Source organism: Mytilus edulis, chromosome 6 (assembly GCF_963676685.1).
Source record: "Mytilus edulis chromosome 6, xbMytEdul2.2, whole genome shotgun sequence".
Classification (NCBI taxonomy): Eukaryota; Metazoa; Mollusca; class Bivalvia; order Mytilida; family Mytilidae; genus Mytilus; species Mytilus edulis.
In genome coordinates, this window is record NC_092349.1 from 29,829,571 (window position 1) to 29,845,518 (window position 15,948).

At 33.0% G+C, this 15,948-nt stretch overlaps 1 protein-coding gene across 1 annotated transcript in view; it reads right to left on the minus strand.

Annotated features, from left to right (window-relative positions):
- Positions 1-15,948, minus strand: part of LOC139526338 (putative ankyrin repeat protein RBE_0317) — a 33,310-nt gene that overhangs the window by 1,991 nt on the left and 15,371 nt on the right. The window lies entirely within an intron of this gene.

Below are 15,948 nucleotides of genomic sequence, written 5' to 3' on the forward strand. Positions count from 1 at the left end.
CAAATACACCAACAACATCATGGTAAGTTATCCTACACTGTTAGTATAAATGTTTGTATCATTACGGGCAGATTTCAGAAAATAGGTCTAAGTGCAGGCAATCGAAATAAAAGAGTGTCGAAAGATACCAGAGGGATAGTCAAACTCATAGATCGGACATAAACTGACAACGCCATGGCCTAAAAAGTAAAAGATATACAGACAAATGATAGAACACAATACACACATCTGGTGCTCATGTTATTACAAACCCAGTCACTGGACTAATTCGGTAGGTCATGTTCGTCAAATGGGGAAATGGATTGTATTAACGACGTAAGAAACATACGATATGATCTGTGTAACGATTATTGCATAATGGTCAACCAACTCGTGATGGCGTCAGTAAAATTTCCGAACGGATGATTTTGAACTCGTGGTTTAATAGCTTCCTTGTGTGCAAGAACCACCTATCAAGGAAATCATGAAAAGGTATACAAGCCGGGGTATATCGTATCAATTGGGAGATACTGTATCTGCTTTATCCTTTTTGTCTAATTCGATGTGATAAATGTGTTCAACATAGTAACCAAATTTTGAATTATTTAGTGAGAGTATCTTTCTTCCTAAGAAGTTCCTGAATGAAGTCAGCCCCATTATAATAAAGAAAGAAGTAGGCAAGAAGACCGACACAATTGGTTCCCATTAGAATGCCAACAGTCTGTTGAAAAACACGTCCTCCAAACGTAACAAGTAGCAATGTCAAGTAAGAAATCAAGCATCTGGATAATATAAAAAAAAGAAGATGTGGTATGATTGCCAATGAGACAACTATCTACAAGAGACCAAAATGATACCGAAATTAATAACTAAGGTCACCGTACGGCCTTCAACAATGAGCACAGCCTATACTGCATAGTCAGCTATAATAGGCCCCGATAAGACAATGTAAAATAATTCAAACGAGAAAACTAACGGCCTTATTTATATAAAATAATGAACGAAAAACAAATATGTAACACATTAACAAACGACAACTACTGAACTACAGGCTCCTGACTTGGGACAGGCACAAACTTAAATAATGTGTCGGGGTTAAACATGTTAGCGGGATCCCAACCCTCCCCTAACCTGGGACAGTGGTATAACAGTACCACATAAGAACAAACTATAAAAATCAGTTGAAAAGGCTGAACTCATCAGATGGACAAACATCCAATTGGACGTGGCCGGGTACTTGTCCATCCCGACAAAAAAGACACTAGGAACATATCTGAGAGTACTCGCCGTTACCTGACTGCTAGTTCAAAGCCACTAACAACTAATATAACATATCATGCATCTAAGAGTAAACTATCAATCCGCACACATTCAACATCCAATGGATTTAGTGTAAAGACGTCATAAACAGCCAGAGAAAAACATGACCTTGTGCAATGCCAAGTTACAGGTATTGACAGATTGTAGATCCATGAATCTGTGTATGTATAGAATGTACTAGTAATATTTAGTTTGCTTTTAATTGACTGAGAACAAAATCAATATTTATACCAATAAAAACAATATTCAATGATCGTAATACAGTGTTGAATTGGTAACCTTTAAGAATAAGTTTATTTAAAGGAGCAATACGTTTGCATGGATCATTTCTAAATTTCCCGGCACGGTTAACAACATTTTCATAAAAATGAGGTGCTATTCTGTTTGAAATAAGTTTTCTACACGTCCGACCAAACATCAAAACCAAAGCTTTATATATATGGAAAAATTTAGTAAAGGTTTTAAGTAATTTATGGTAACGATATCCCTGGTTTAATAATTTACCAGTAATACACAGATTACGTTCGTTAAAATAAAAACGTCACAACAGACACCGGCATAGCGAACGTAAAATATAAACACCGTAAGATGGTGCCAAAGGCACATTTCAGAATTTTGTTTTGTTAATTTGATTCAGAGTGATTCTTTGCAAAATAAGGGACGAAAGATACCAGAGGGACGGTCAAACTCATAAATCGAAAATAAACTGACAACGCCAAGCTAAAAATGAAAAGGACAAACAGACAAACAATAGTACACATGACACAACATATAAAACTAATGAATAACCAACAAGAACCCAATCAAAAACTAGGGGTGATCTCACGTGCTCTGGAAGGGTAAGCAGATCCTGCTCCACATGTGGCACCCGTCGTGTTGTTTATGAAATAACAAATCAGGTAAATAGTGTAATTCGGTAGGTCACATTCATGAAAGGATATGGGATTGTAGTTACGACGTAAGGAACATATCCGATATCATTTGTGAAACGGTTATTCCATAACGGTCAACCAACTCGTGATGGCGTCCGTAAAATTTACGAAGAGATGATTTCAACTTCACCATTTGTAACTCTTGATTTCCTAGCTTCCTTGTGAGCAACAACCCTCTATTAAGAAAATCATGATAGGAAATACAAATAAAGACTTATCTATCCCTAAGACAAGATACTTGCATACTTTTTTAGAAAACAAAGCGAAGCCAACTCTTTCAATTTGTCTTTTAGTTTGGAATGGGGAATATTTGTGTAAAGTGTAGAAAAATCAAATGTGTTTTATCTATTGCAAGATAAACAAAAGTAGTCTTAGATTGTACATTCTCCAAAAGATCTTTGGAATTTTTCAGTATCCCCAGCGGAATCACGCCACCTCTAGAATAGGAGGTTTCATTATAAACATTAGAAACCCGGATTTGATGGCTGATAAAATAGATGTTGATAATTTTGAAAGAGGTTTCGTGTTTTGCAAAATTTGGGTCTTTAAGATTGACGTAGCATGGGTATTGATAGACCCTTTCAGTTTCTTAATACTGTTTTGTATCAACGACCGCACAGCCTTAATCTATTCGGAAAGAATATCTACGTCTTCGTTTTTGCGTTTAGCCATTTTGCATGGCACAATCCGCGAGTGAATCAATCAGTATGTTGAAGGTTTCTTTCCAATTGGTGGATTTAGGCTCACGATATTAAGGACCTTTGGATAACTCATTTCGCAGGGAAGTGTTATTGACAATGATGAGGTCAACGGTAATAACGTTGACAGCCGGATTTTATGTGAATTGCGAACTAGCAGAGGTGCAATCAGGAGGTTTAGATTTGTTTTCAATATTGAAATTTTGCAAAACGTGTTTCTAATTCGACATTTGGGTTGCTATTGGTTTTGGTTTAGGTATAAGAAATGATTGTTACATACTGATCTTTAAAACAAGAAGGTATTTTCAACAGAACTTGTTTTTGATTACAGTTATTGCATAATTTAACGCCATCGAGACCTTCGTTGGCAAAGGCATTTAAATCAATTCGTGCATACGACTTAAGTTGATAACTTCTGTACATAAGGACTTACTAAACCCCTAGTTTTTGGTGGGGTTCGTGTTGTTTATTCTTTAGATTTCTATGTTGTGTCATGTTTACTATTGTGTGTCTGTTTGTCTTTTTTTCATTTTTAGCAATGGCGTTGTCAGTTTATTTTAGACTTATGAGTTTGACTGTCCCTTTGGTATCTTTCGTCCCTCTTCTTTATTAACTTATGCACATACAGATTAAGTTAATAACTTTTGTACATAAGAACTCAATTAATAACTTTTGTACACACAACATGCTCATGGTAATATGCATTCGAATTCCTTTTCAATGGGTAAAGATTGCTAGTTTTCCAGAAAGTCGGTTGTTCTATTTATTTCCGCAAGGTTCATCCACCAACATTGTAAAACAATCTGACAATATAAACTGTTTATAACCGCAGATGTGTAAAGTCTTGATTAAACCAAATACGTAAGAATAGGAACAATATATCCACCAACTTACACTACCAGACATAACAAACAAATACAGACATCTGTCTGAATGAATTGTTCCTTGGATTATTGTCAATAAGCACACTTTTGCAAAAACCAATACAGATATTTTAGATATCTAATGTCCATGAAATCATGCTTTATGATTGTTAGTTACAATAATGTACTAACGAGGAACTCAACAGTAAAATAAAAAAGATGAATCCGTAAAAACTGACAAAACCAATGGAAAGACCTGACAGGAACTGACATATTCTTGACTTGGTATAGGCAATTTTTAAAGAAAATATTGGCGTTAATGTGATTTATAGCTCGCTCAAACTCCCATTTACATGACAGTTATATATACTTCAATTATATTGATAATGTTGCCTGATCAATCAAAACAATTAAAATTGTTTGACGTGACAATAATTGGGATCTAGCAGCATATATAAAATACATACATTATATCAACTATTTTTTTTAGATCATGACAAACACGCAGTCACAACTAGCTAATCACACCTTAAAACAATACAGTTTGATTTAAGTAAACTATTGCTACGAGACACACAAATCAAAGCCCGCTATACAAATAGCATGCGTTCGAGTCAAACCTTTCGATTCAGCACAATCGGGAAGCCACAACATCTGAAACACCAAAGCCGTATCATCATACACATAGTCATGTCAGGAGTCATACGACCATAAGGGAAATAATAGTAAGAATACAAATATACGGAAAACTGCAAAAGTAATGATATGATACAGTGTCAAAAACTGAAATCATTAACTTAAGACCATCCTGTATTATTATAAACTGTATATTCAAGCTAGTCAATGTTGCCACGGTAGAATTAATGACCCATTGACAGGTACATGATACAGTTATTGAACTTTGAAAAAAAAACAATCCATCAAGGCCCTCTCACCTTTGATTATAGTGTAAAACTTACTTTTCACATTTTTGTTTATGAGATATGCAAAAACTACTAACTAGAAAATAATAGAGTCCAACTGTTGGGAAATATAGGATTTGCAAGTGTCTCTGTAATATATACATGTTCTAATATTGATATAACTGTAAGTGTCGCAAAAGAATATAATTAACATATGTGCATAACCGTGTCCTTCATTCGTTTATGTTAGAGATCAAAATTTGAACATGCAATATTGAGTCAATGCGTATGATCAGTTTTTTTTATTATTTAAATGCCATAGATAAATCTAGCAATTGATTCAGAATAAATATTTGAAAACGAATGTCTACTTTCTTCTACAAAAAATACAACTTAAGAAGATTTTTCATGTTGGTTTATGTTAAAATGGTTGAGATGAATTCAATGATTCAGAAAAAAAAACTTTGTCCCGTTACCTTTTCACGAATGTGACCTACCAAATTAGATCATTTACTGTCTTTGTTATAACATGAACACCACATCGGGTGCCAGATGTGGAGTAGGTTCTGCTTGCACTTTTGAGCACCCCAGGATTTTGGTGGTATTCGCGTTGCTGCTGTACCCCAAGTGTGTCTTTGTTTTGTTCATGCATCGTTGTCAATATAATGGAATTTTATGCGACTGTCGTACAAGAGAGAGATCAAGTACTATATTATTGATATGTTGCAACTAAACAACATGTAAAAATGGGTATATGAAATGTCGACAACAATGAATACCGCTTAATAACATTTTGAATAAAATTGAGAGTGGAAACATGGATTGTGTCAAAAAGACAAAAGAAACAAGCAGAAAATATTCTAAGCTACCAACGGGTCTTATACACAGCGATAAAAATACTTGACCTGGTGGTTAGCTTTGGCTGGTCCTGAACAATAATGATAACTAGTTCAGCGCGAAAATGGACGTCAAACTAAACTCCAAAGCAGATAAATGAACCAGAATTTAAAAAAGAACCACACAAGATTAACAAAGGCCAGAGGAACCTGATTTGGAATAGACAGAACAATGTGCTATGTTTTAATTAATGCGAAAAAGGTGACAGGGTTATAACCGCAATGATTTAAACTCGCATTTCTTTTTTATATAAATTTTAATTATGAAATTTGTCAAAATCGAAAAAATCAAAATTGTATTTCAGTCTAAACCGACAAAATCGCAATGGTAAATACACGCGATTATTTCTGAATTTCCAGTATCAAAGAAAAACAAATGTATTTAAAACGAATTGTGCAGAGAACAATTAAAGGTCTTACAACCACAAAATGCACATATTTTGATCGAAAATTTTTAGTTCCAGTTTAAAATGTCAATGTTGGTGTCAAAAAATACAGCTAAATGTACATTGGTTTTTTTATGAAACAAATATGGTCTCTTTATACTTTTGATACAAAATAAGGGATAATGGTAGATACTTCTGATTTTAGATTTGGTTAAATTTAAACATTACTTTACACTGATTTTAAAAATATAACGTTCTTGTAACTTAAAAATAATGAAAAAATAACAGCCTTCTGGTTACAAAAGGCTACTTCTGGTTAATTTCTTTTTAAGTCAAAGTCTGCTGACCAATGGTAAATAAACTATATAGATATAGGAATATGTGGTATGAGTGCCAATGAGACAACTCTCAATCCAAATAACAATTTATAAAAGTAAACGATTATAGGTCAAGGTACGGCCTTCAACACGGAGCCTTGGCTGACATCGAGCAGCAAGCTACAAAGGGCCCCAAAAAATTAGTCATGTAAAATCATTCAAACGGAAAACAACATGAGTCTTATCTATATAATAATGAGAAATGAGAAACACGTATCAATTACATCAACTAACGACAACTACTGTACATCAAATTACTGACTAAGGACACGTTTGACTTTATCATTTACCAATAATGATATACAACAAGCAATGAAATGTAGAACGTTGATTTTAGTTTTAACCTTGACCTCAATTTCAAGGTCTTAAAGAAAGGACCTTAATCAAAAGACCTATATTCTCTACTTTGTATGAGTTATCTGTTACAACAAATAAAGGCAACAGAAGTACACCGCTGATTAAAAAATCATTAGTCGATAGAGCAAAAAAAAAACACTGAGGGAAACGTATCAAATACATTAGAACTACGACACAACAGAGACACAACACCGAAATGATGAAAAAAAACAGAAACGAACTGAAATGTAACAATGGCCATTTCCTGACTTGGTACAGGGTATTTTGTGAAAATGGTGGGTTGAACCTGTTTTTTTTTACATGCCAAACATCCCGCTTTAATGGCAGTGTTAATTATAATATTAAAATGACAACATTACACGACAGGGCTACAATAAATAAATGGGAGAAAATATAGGACAGTGAAACAAACGAATAATAGCCATCAAAAGGTAACAGGTTAAAAATATTTTTTCACGCCAGACGCTCGCTACGTCCACACAAAACTATGCTCATATGAAAAAAATTGTGTAAGCCATAACAACTATTAAGTTAAAGAATGCAGAGGATAAAAAGTTTCAAAAAGTTGTGAGGCCAGGGTTATCCGCCTGGGACAAAAACATCATTATTATCGAGATTAATACATAGTTTTGCAAACAGTAAATTTTACAAAGTGACTATATAATAGATATACATGACTAAAATGAAGTGGTGACTTGCTAAAGAATACAAACGAAAACATGACAATCACAGCTGTGTTACCCATAGTCATAGTCTAATACGTGTTCCGAAATTGAAGAAAGAATTTGGATGAAATGCAAGATTAAATGTGTATGACTTATCTAACTTATATTAATAACAGTGAAAATCATAATACTAATTAATATTTAATTGTAGTAAGTAGTAATTAGATAATTAATTGTATTATAGTCTTAAATAAATACGAATTCACACTCAGCATAACAGTCACATTCGGGAATAAGTCACGTTCGGTAATAAGAAGATCAGACGACGTAATCACAAACTACAATCTAACACGCAGTAAAAATGTTCATAGTTAGTCTGGACAAAGATACGTCGTATGGATCAACCAATTCGTGATGATGTCTGTAAAAATTTATGGAGTGTCATTTTTAATCTGTCCTCCATCAACTTTGTTGGAGCAGTTTCTGCATTAGGAGCACACTCCTGTATATGAAGTCCGTATAATGTGAGCATGCACACGAATAACATATCAGTTGAGATATGTAAAAATCATACGAAGGGGCAGAGGGTATGTTACTGCTGAGAAATGGGAAATTGATAATTGGGAAGTTGAAATCGTCCCGTTTATCATATATTTTCGTGTGAAGTCGTCCATCTGTGTTAATAATGAGGAAAATATCAAGGTATGAAGCAGTCCTTCTTGTATCAGTAGTATCCTTAATTTCAAGTTCACTGATATATATGAGATGCAGGTACTGGCTGAACTGTGGGTTATTCAATGATAGGACATCATCAATATATCGGAAAGTGAAATTAAAAAAATTAGCAAGGTGCTTTTTCTGTTTGTCTTTTAGAAGAGTTTGAATGAATTCTGCTTCATAGGAGTACATAAACAAATCGGCTAGTAGGGGTGCACAATTAGTACCCATTGGAATACCGATTGTCTCTTGAAATATGAATCTTTCAAACTCAACAAATATATTGTCGATCAAAAAGTCCAGCATTTTGATAATATCATCTTCAGTATATTTTCTTGTAGATTCAGTGTGGTTCTTCAAACAATATGAATTATTGTAACCCAAAACAAGAAATTTGTATCTACGATTCCTATTTTTATAGAAATAGCTTTGTGTAATGAGATGGTGGAGTCGATCTTTTAACTGAGCATGTGGTATAGTAGTCTCAAGCAAAGAAAAAAGTCTTGATGTTGCTGCTAAATTGCAAAGATTGTGATCGAAGATTAAGCAGCAACATTCAGCTAAATAAAAAGGGGGAGACAACTCCAATTAAATGTCAACGTACCCTTTGTATAAATCTAACGATATGTCCAAACTTCCAATTTAGTAAACATAGTTTGTCGCTATCTTGTATGGTGTGTTATGATAAGTGATGATAAGCCAAAATTGATAAAAAAAAAAAAACAACATGACATTGACCTTTGACTTCGAACTGATTTTCATTTTGGTGAAACAAGGACCTCAAATTAAAGACCCTATTACCCATGGTTGTAACGGGTTACAAATGCATATCACTTATATCCAATGCATATAGGGAAATAACTATCATATGGAGTCTCCGGATATCTTCCGGCAAAATGCGTTGGATCGATATAACGAGCAATTTGGTAAAATAAATTTGTCGTATTCTTTTACGGTTACAAAAGAGTAGTCTGCACAAAACAATTAGTGTTCAGAGAATATAAGTCTCACAAAGTAAAGTGTTCGGTCCAACAGTGTCATTTTGAAAAGCGTAAAAACTGGTCGATATAATAGCAAATATTTAAGTGATCAATTTTGAAACAATACTGCTGAAGAAAAAATTAGGCGAAAAAACATAATTATAATTAAAAACCATTTGTTCAGAAAACAATTACACGTCTTTCCACCCAACTGTACATATTTTGGTAGGACAATATTCACTTCAAGTTTAAAATGTCACCTATGCTGCCAGATGATAGTTAAATGTACACTGATTCCAAAAATATATAGTTTCTATATACTTTTGCTACAAAAAGGGAGATGAGTAGGTACTTCCGATTCCTAAAATTTTCACTACCGGTTTACGGTCACAAAACATAGACCTTAAATTAAAAGACTTTACTATATGTGTTACTAGAACTATCAACATCAAATATTTGGAATATAGGAGGGATCAAACTACCATGAATTTGCAATGTACCCTTTGAACTAAAATTGACATTAACATATTTTGAATGAACTAAGGACCTTAAATCAAAAGACCCTAGGACTTTATCACATGTTTATTACCAGTTTCAAATGCATGTTCCTCATACAAAAACAGAAGGGGATTAACCCATAAATTGAGTCTGTGTTTTGCTTTGAACCAATGAGAACAACATCTTGAAGATATAACGAGCAATAAGAAATGATAAATTTTCTCAGTTTCTTTTACGGTTGCAAGGAAAACCGAGTTCGGGAAGATAACTCTTTTAAAAAAAAAATTTGGTCATTCAGGGAGAAAACAAAAACTACAATAACTATTCCATATCGTATGGTTAATATCTAAACGACATGTTTCTAAACAAAACAAAAATCTGCAGGAAACAACTATGGCGGAAGAAGAAATAAATAACAATGAGAACAAATCTCAACGAATAGGGACTCTCAACCAATTAGAACTAATTGTTAAGAGAACAATTGAATGTGTTTACACCCCAACACATATCTAGACAGGAAACTAAACAATTAACAAAATATGTGGTACTTAAGAGGATGAATAACGTCAGCACCTTTTTTTTTTTACCTTATGACCATCACGTTTCATTTGTGAAGTTGATACGGAATATCTATTCAGAAGGTTTGGTAGCTGCCGATTGATTTTTTTTAGAAAAAAAGCAAGCGTCGTTCTTTGTCATAACTCTAGTTTATCAACTGTCTGTTTAAACAATACTACAATTAATACAAGTCTGTGTTATAAGACTAAAACTCGAATTATAGTGAGCATAAAAGTTTAGCAACACTTTTTCTTTTTTTTTAAGCTTTGTACGTCTAATCGATGTTTTACCTTGTTCACGTGTACTTTTAAAACGATATTTGAAATTTATTTGTTTTAAAAATATTGAATGGGGCTTCGACCAGTCCTTCTAAAAAATGACCGCCAGAGAACTACTGGGATGGTTGATGCAGAAATGAGTGTTGCCGACGTCGCGGGTCGATTAAATTTGATTAGGTGAAGAGTTTGGAGGGTAATAAATAGATACAGACAAACTCGAACTGCAAAGGATTGACAAGGTTGATACCAAGATCTCAATCCGATCAAACATGTATGGGATCTGTTGAACCGACACATCCATAAACATCCTGGCCACCGTTTCACAAAGCCTTCGTAAGTCTACGTGTCATCGTAAGTCCATCGTAAATAAATCGTAGGATTTACAGCCGTTTCACAAAGCCGTCGTAAGTTAAGATGATCGTAAAAAAAGCGTAAATCCTAGCGTAACTTACTACAGCTATACCCAGTCGTAGTTTTTCTACGAAAATGAATGAATCCATCTAACATGGCTGCAGCGTTCTTTAGTTTGGTCAAGATGCCTCAAATGTTAGAAGACGAAGAAGAATCTTCAATATCATAGAACTACACTTGAAGTCTTTCTTCGTTGGATTATTTGTATATTCAAGCAACTAACTTAATGCAAATCTAAGGTATTAATCATTGTTTACTCATCTTATTTCCTACTGGCGTTCGTCTTATTTGATGAATAGGCTTTCTATCACGTCCGCGTTCTGAAATCTATTTATAATTATATCACTACAGGCACAGTGGTAATCGATAAAACGTTTAAAGAAGGATGTTTTATTCCCATTTTCAAAGTTATATATATGTACAATATAAATCTGAAATCAGTGTTTCACACACTACAAACCATTAAAAGTCTGAAATGGCCTATATCTGTACTCGACTGTACTGATTTTTACTCGACCAGTCTGAATTCGTCTGAGATTTATTTGATAATACTCGACTGTAGTCTGAACCATACTTAACAGTCTGAATGTGTACTTGACCAGTACTTAACCATTTTATACTTGTCTGAACCGTACTCGACCTAGTCTGAACCATACTGAACCTAGTCTGAACCATACTGGACCTAGTCTGAACCATACTGGACCTAGTCTGAACCATACTGGACCTAGTCTGAACCATACTCGAAAAAGTCTGAACCATACTCGACCAAGTCTTAACCAACCTACTAGACCTATTCTTTGTATCTATCAACTGAATTTTATCAATTTAGGATTTTTTTAAAATAAAAATGAAATTTGAACAACAAATTGAAATTAAAAATGTATTCAATACAGTATTGAAATTAAAATTTCACAATAATTAATCATAATATAACGTCAACACAATATTAATCAATACTTACGTTAAAATATATATCAACTTTTAAAATATAAATAAATCAAGCTGATCACATAATGTAAAAAAATGAATTGTGACTAACAAATGACTAATATTTTCAATATTTATTCAAAATTTTATGAATACTTCGGAAGTATTTTATGGTAACTGGACTATTTTAAAACCTAGTAAAGATTTAGTTGAGTTGAATTAATACTGCAGTGAATGTTTATTTTATTAATATATATATAAAATAGTATATAAAACAACTTAATAAATTTAAAAAAATAAGAGCTTAATTGTTTTGTTTTATTAAACCAAGAATTTAATGTAATCATGATAATAGAATTTTCACAGCAATCCTTGATAACCTTTTTAAAAAAAGAAATGTATTCCAAAGTAACAGTAAAAAATTATTTCACTTAATTTAAGTAACTTTTTTTGTCAAAGTAACATGGCATGCAGAAAGCACTTTAATATATTCTAATTACCTCAATACATGTGTGTTTTACAGGTAAAAAGAAAGCCCTATTTTCTTAAATTCGTGTATTACTTATCTAGTACATACATGAATATTCGAAAGGCCTTGTTATTTAACTTAAACAGGATGTTGCAATTTTGAATCAATGTTATTTAGAATTTAATACCTCTGACCAGGTGTGATCTTATTTATGAGTTTGCCACAAGCAGAGGTTATTCTTTATATTTTACCACTAATCAGAAAAACAATGTTATTTATTTATTTAATATTATCCCTTTTTGATATAAGTTTTATATAATATATTTTTTTTCATCCTAAATATAATCATAGATATATTTCTAATATAAGGTTAAATTTTTTTATAAATGTTGTTGGCTGTTGTTATATATGTCATTAAATAGAGATTTATTTTAACAGTTAAAAAAGTAGAGTTTTTTGGTCTAGTATGGTTCAGACTGGTCGAGTACTGTTCAGACCTTTGGTTAAGTATGGTTCAGACTGGAAAAATAGGTCGAGTACAAGTCGAGAATGGGTTAAGACTGTTTCAGACTGGTCGAGTAATAGTTCAGACTATTTTCAACGGCAAAGATAAGGGTCAAGTACGATGCAGTACAGTCAAGTATGGTTCAGACTGGGGTCGAGTAATGTCAAGTAAAAGTCAGACCAATTCAGACTGGTCGAGTAAAAAATCAGTACAGTCGAGTACAGATATAGGCCATTTCAGACTTTAATGGTTTGTAGTGACAGTCAAACCAGATAATAATCATTTTTTTTTGTCATTTCGGTCAAAAAAGAAATGTATTTTAATAAGAATATCGAAATAAATATCTGACTGTAATTAGTTTCGTAGTTAATGTAACTTATTGCAACTACTTAGATATGTATGCCTTTCGAGTGACTATTTTTGGATCGAATTTAATGTAGATCATGTATACCAAAACTAATAGGGGTAAGCTGCAGATCAATAAGACTTTGTGTAGATGCGACATGTCTTAAAAAAAATACAGTAGAAAAAAACTTGGAAGGGGAGGGAAAGTTAAAGATTGAAAGGTGGAGCATTTTTTTCTGTTTACTTTATTTTTTTTTATTTAGGGACATCGCCACATGCACCTGTTTCTATCAATGGGAAGGTCGACTATCAATATGTAATATATATGGATAGTCGACCTTCCCATTGATAGATCGAAACAAGTGTCTGTGCACATCTCTCCTCGGTCCTTCTTTTTAACATATTATTTAGGGAAAGAAAGACAATTATTTTATACACAATAGCCGTTTTAGCTATACAAAACTGTTGGAAATGTAGGTTATACGTTAATAAAACAGCAATCAAATGACAAAAACATTTATTGGCCAATCAAATCGGTATATATTATTTAATATTCACGGTTGGGAACCCCTTTAACACCAACTCATGCGTCGTAAAAATTACATGCTTTGCATATTCGTTAGCTTTTATATACTTAGTCGGCAACCCTTTTTGTTGGTTGGTTGTAGCATAATATTCTCATGCACCGACTTTTAAAAGAGACCACCAAAACTCTACTTGTGGATACTCTTATAGTATTAAGCATCCTATCCCATTAATAGGCGCTTGAATACCAGATATTTATTTGAAATAACCCAAGATATATGAGGTTGTGAATGAGGTTTACAGAATAGAGAATAATGCCCCCCCCCCCAAAAAAAAGGAGAAAAAAGAGAGATAATATAAAGTAAAGTTGACAAAACAACTAAACTCTGCGTTTTCTGCATACCAAATTAAATATTGATATACGTATATCATTTGGAATGAAATGTTGAACTGGTCCTTATCAGAACTGGTTAAATGATTTTAGCAATGCAAATTATGTTCATTATTAAGCATCGGTATTTTCGTCCACTATTGCCGACTTGGTTAACCTTACATCCTTCTCCTACATTGTGTCTATAATAATTACAACAATGAAATTTCGTGAAAGATTTCCAACAAAAATAACCATTGACAACAAAAAGCTCTGTACAGCTGGAAAAAAACATACAACTAGTCATACAATCAAAGAGCTATAATTCTCGATTTTTGGAACGGAGCATGCACAAAAAATAGAAACAGTTGAAGAGCTATCAGACCAAATAGAACCTAATAACTAGCCAAATCATGCAGACGAAGATCAACTTTGTCTAATTGAGTTGAAACCTTATAAAAAAAAATGTTTGGTATGATTGCCAATGAGACAATTACCCACAAAAGACCAAAATGACTCAAACATTAAAAACTATAGGTCACCGTACGACTTTCAACAATGAGCAAAGCCCATACCGCATAGTCAGCTATAAAAGGCCCCGATAAGACTATAAAACAAATCAAACGAGAAAACTAACGGCCTTATTTATGTAATAAAAAAAAAATGAACGAAAAACAAATATGTAACGCATAAACAAACGACAACCGCTGAATTACAGGCTCCTGACTAGGGACATGCACATACATAAATAATGTGGCGGAGTTAAACATGTTAGCGGGATCCCAACCCTCCCCATAACCTGGCCCGGACAGTGGTATAACAGTACAACATAAGAACGAACTATAAAAATCAGTTGAAAAAAAGCTGAACTCATCAGATGGACAAAAATACGTGTGGACAAGGCCGGGTACTTATACATCCTGACACAAGAAGACACAATGAACAGATCTGAGAGTACTTAGATTCTTTATAACTTGAAAATTTATATGGATTATTTTAAGGGAGTTGCAGAATACAAACGTCTCTTTCGCCGGAATGATTCCTACGTCCTAATGTTCACATTGCGAGATACATTATTCATTCCAATTTAAAAAAAAAAAAAAAAAATATATTTTATATATAGATCTGAAAGACGAATGCTCGAAGACGGATGACATTGTTTTTGCTTTTGTGGGGGTTGGGGAAAACCTATTTTTCTCTCACTACAAATAAAAGTTAAAAAAATTAAAATCCTCCAAAAAGATTTTAATGATAAGCATTTTTTTTTCTATATTGGGCTATCAATAATAAATCTAATCTGTTCTGATGATAAAATTTTTACTTTGTCAGATTCCAGATAACTCTTAATGTCGGATAACTAATAATGCTGTATATGTTATAAAACTTTATGCTCAGCGCTAGCTTCTCATTACTTTTTCCTCATATATTACAAACTAGATAAGATCAGATATAACTAATTTCATCTAATCTACTGCTTAAATTGTTACAAATAAGCTAAGTTAAAATATTTATATTTTTCTGTGATTCGTTTCAATCAAACATTTAACAAAATTGATAAATGGTTCCATTTGTGTAGTGCAAATTCTAAAGGGACACAAAAGTATAAGCATATTTTTAATGCTGAAAAGATAAGAATGGCTAAAAGAATTACAGAACAAAGAAATGCGCCCCCCCCTTTTCGTTGCCCTTAATCTAGACCCTCACTGTGTCGGATAGTTTCGTTGAATATATTTGACTGTTTTTGTCTCCAAAAAGAATATTGGTACAAAGTGTTGTTAACATATGTATTTTAAATTACTGACAAGGTGAACACAAAGAAAAATATTGCTTGACTCACGGCAAAGTTTGCTATGTATTCTAACCAAATTAAAATCGTAAAAAAAATCATTTGTGTTTAACCCATTGAATAATTAAAAAGAACCTCACTAAAAATATGGCCAAATAAACAATTAAACTTCAGACATTTTTACATCATATGGTATATATTTTA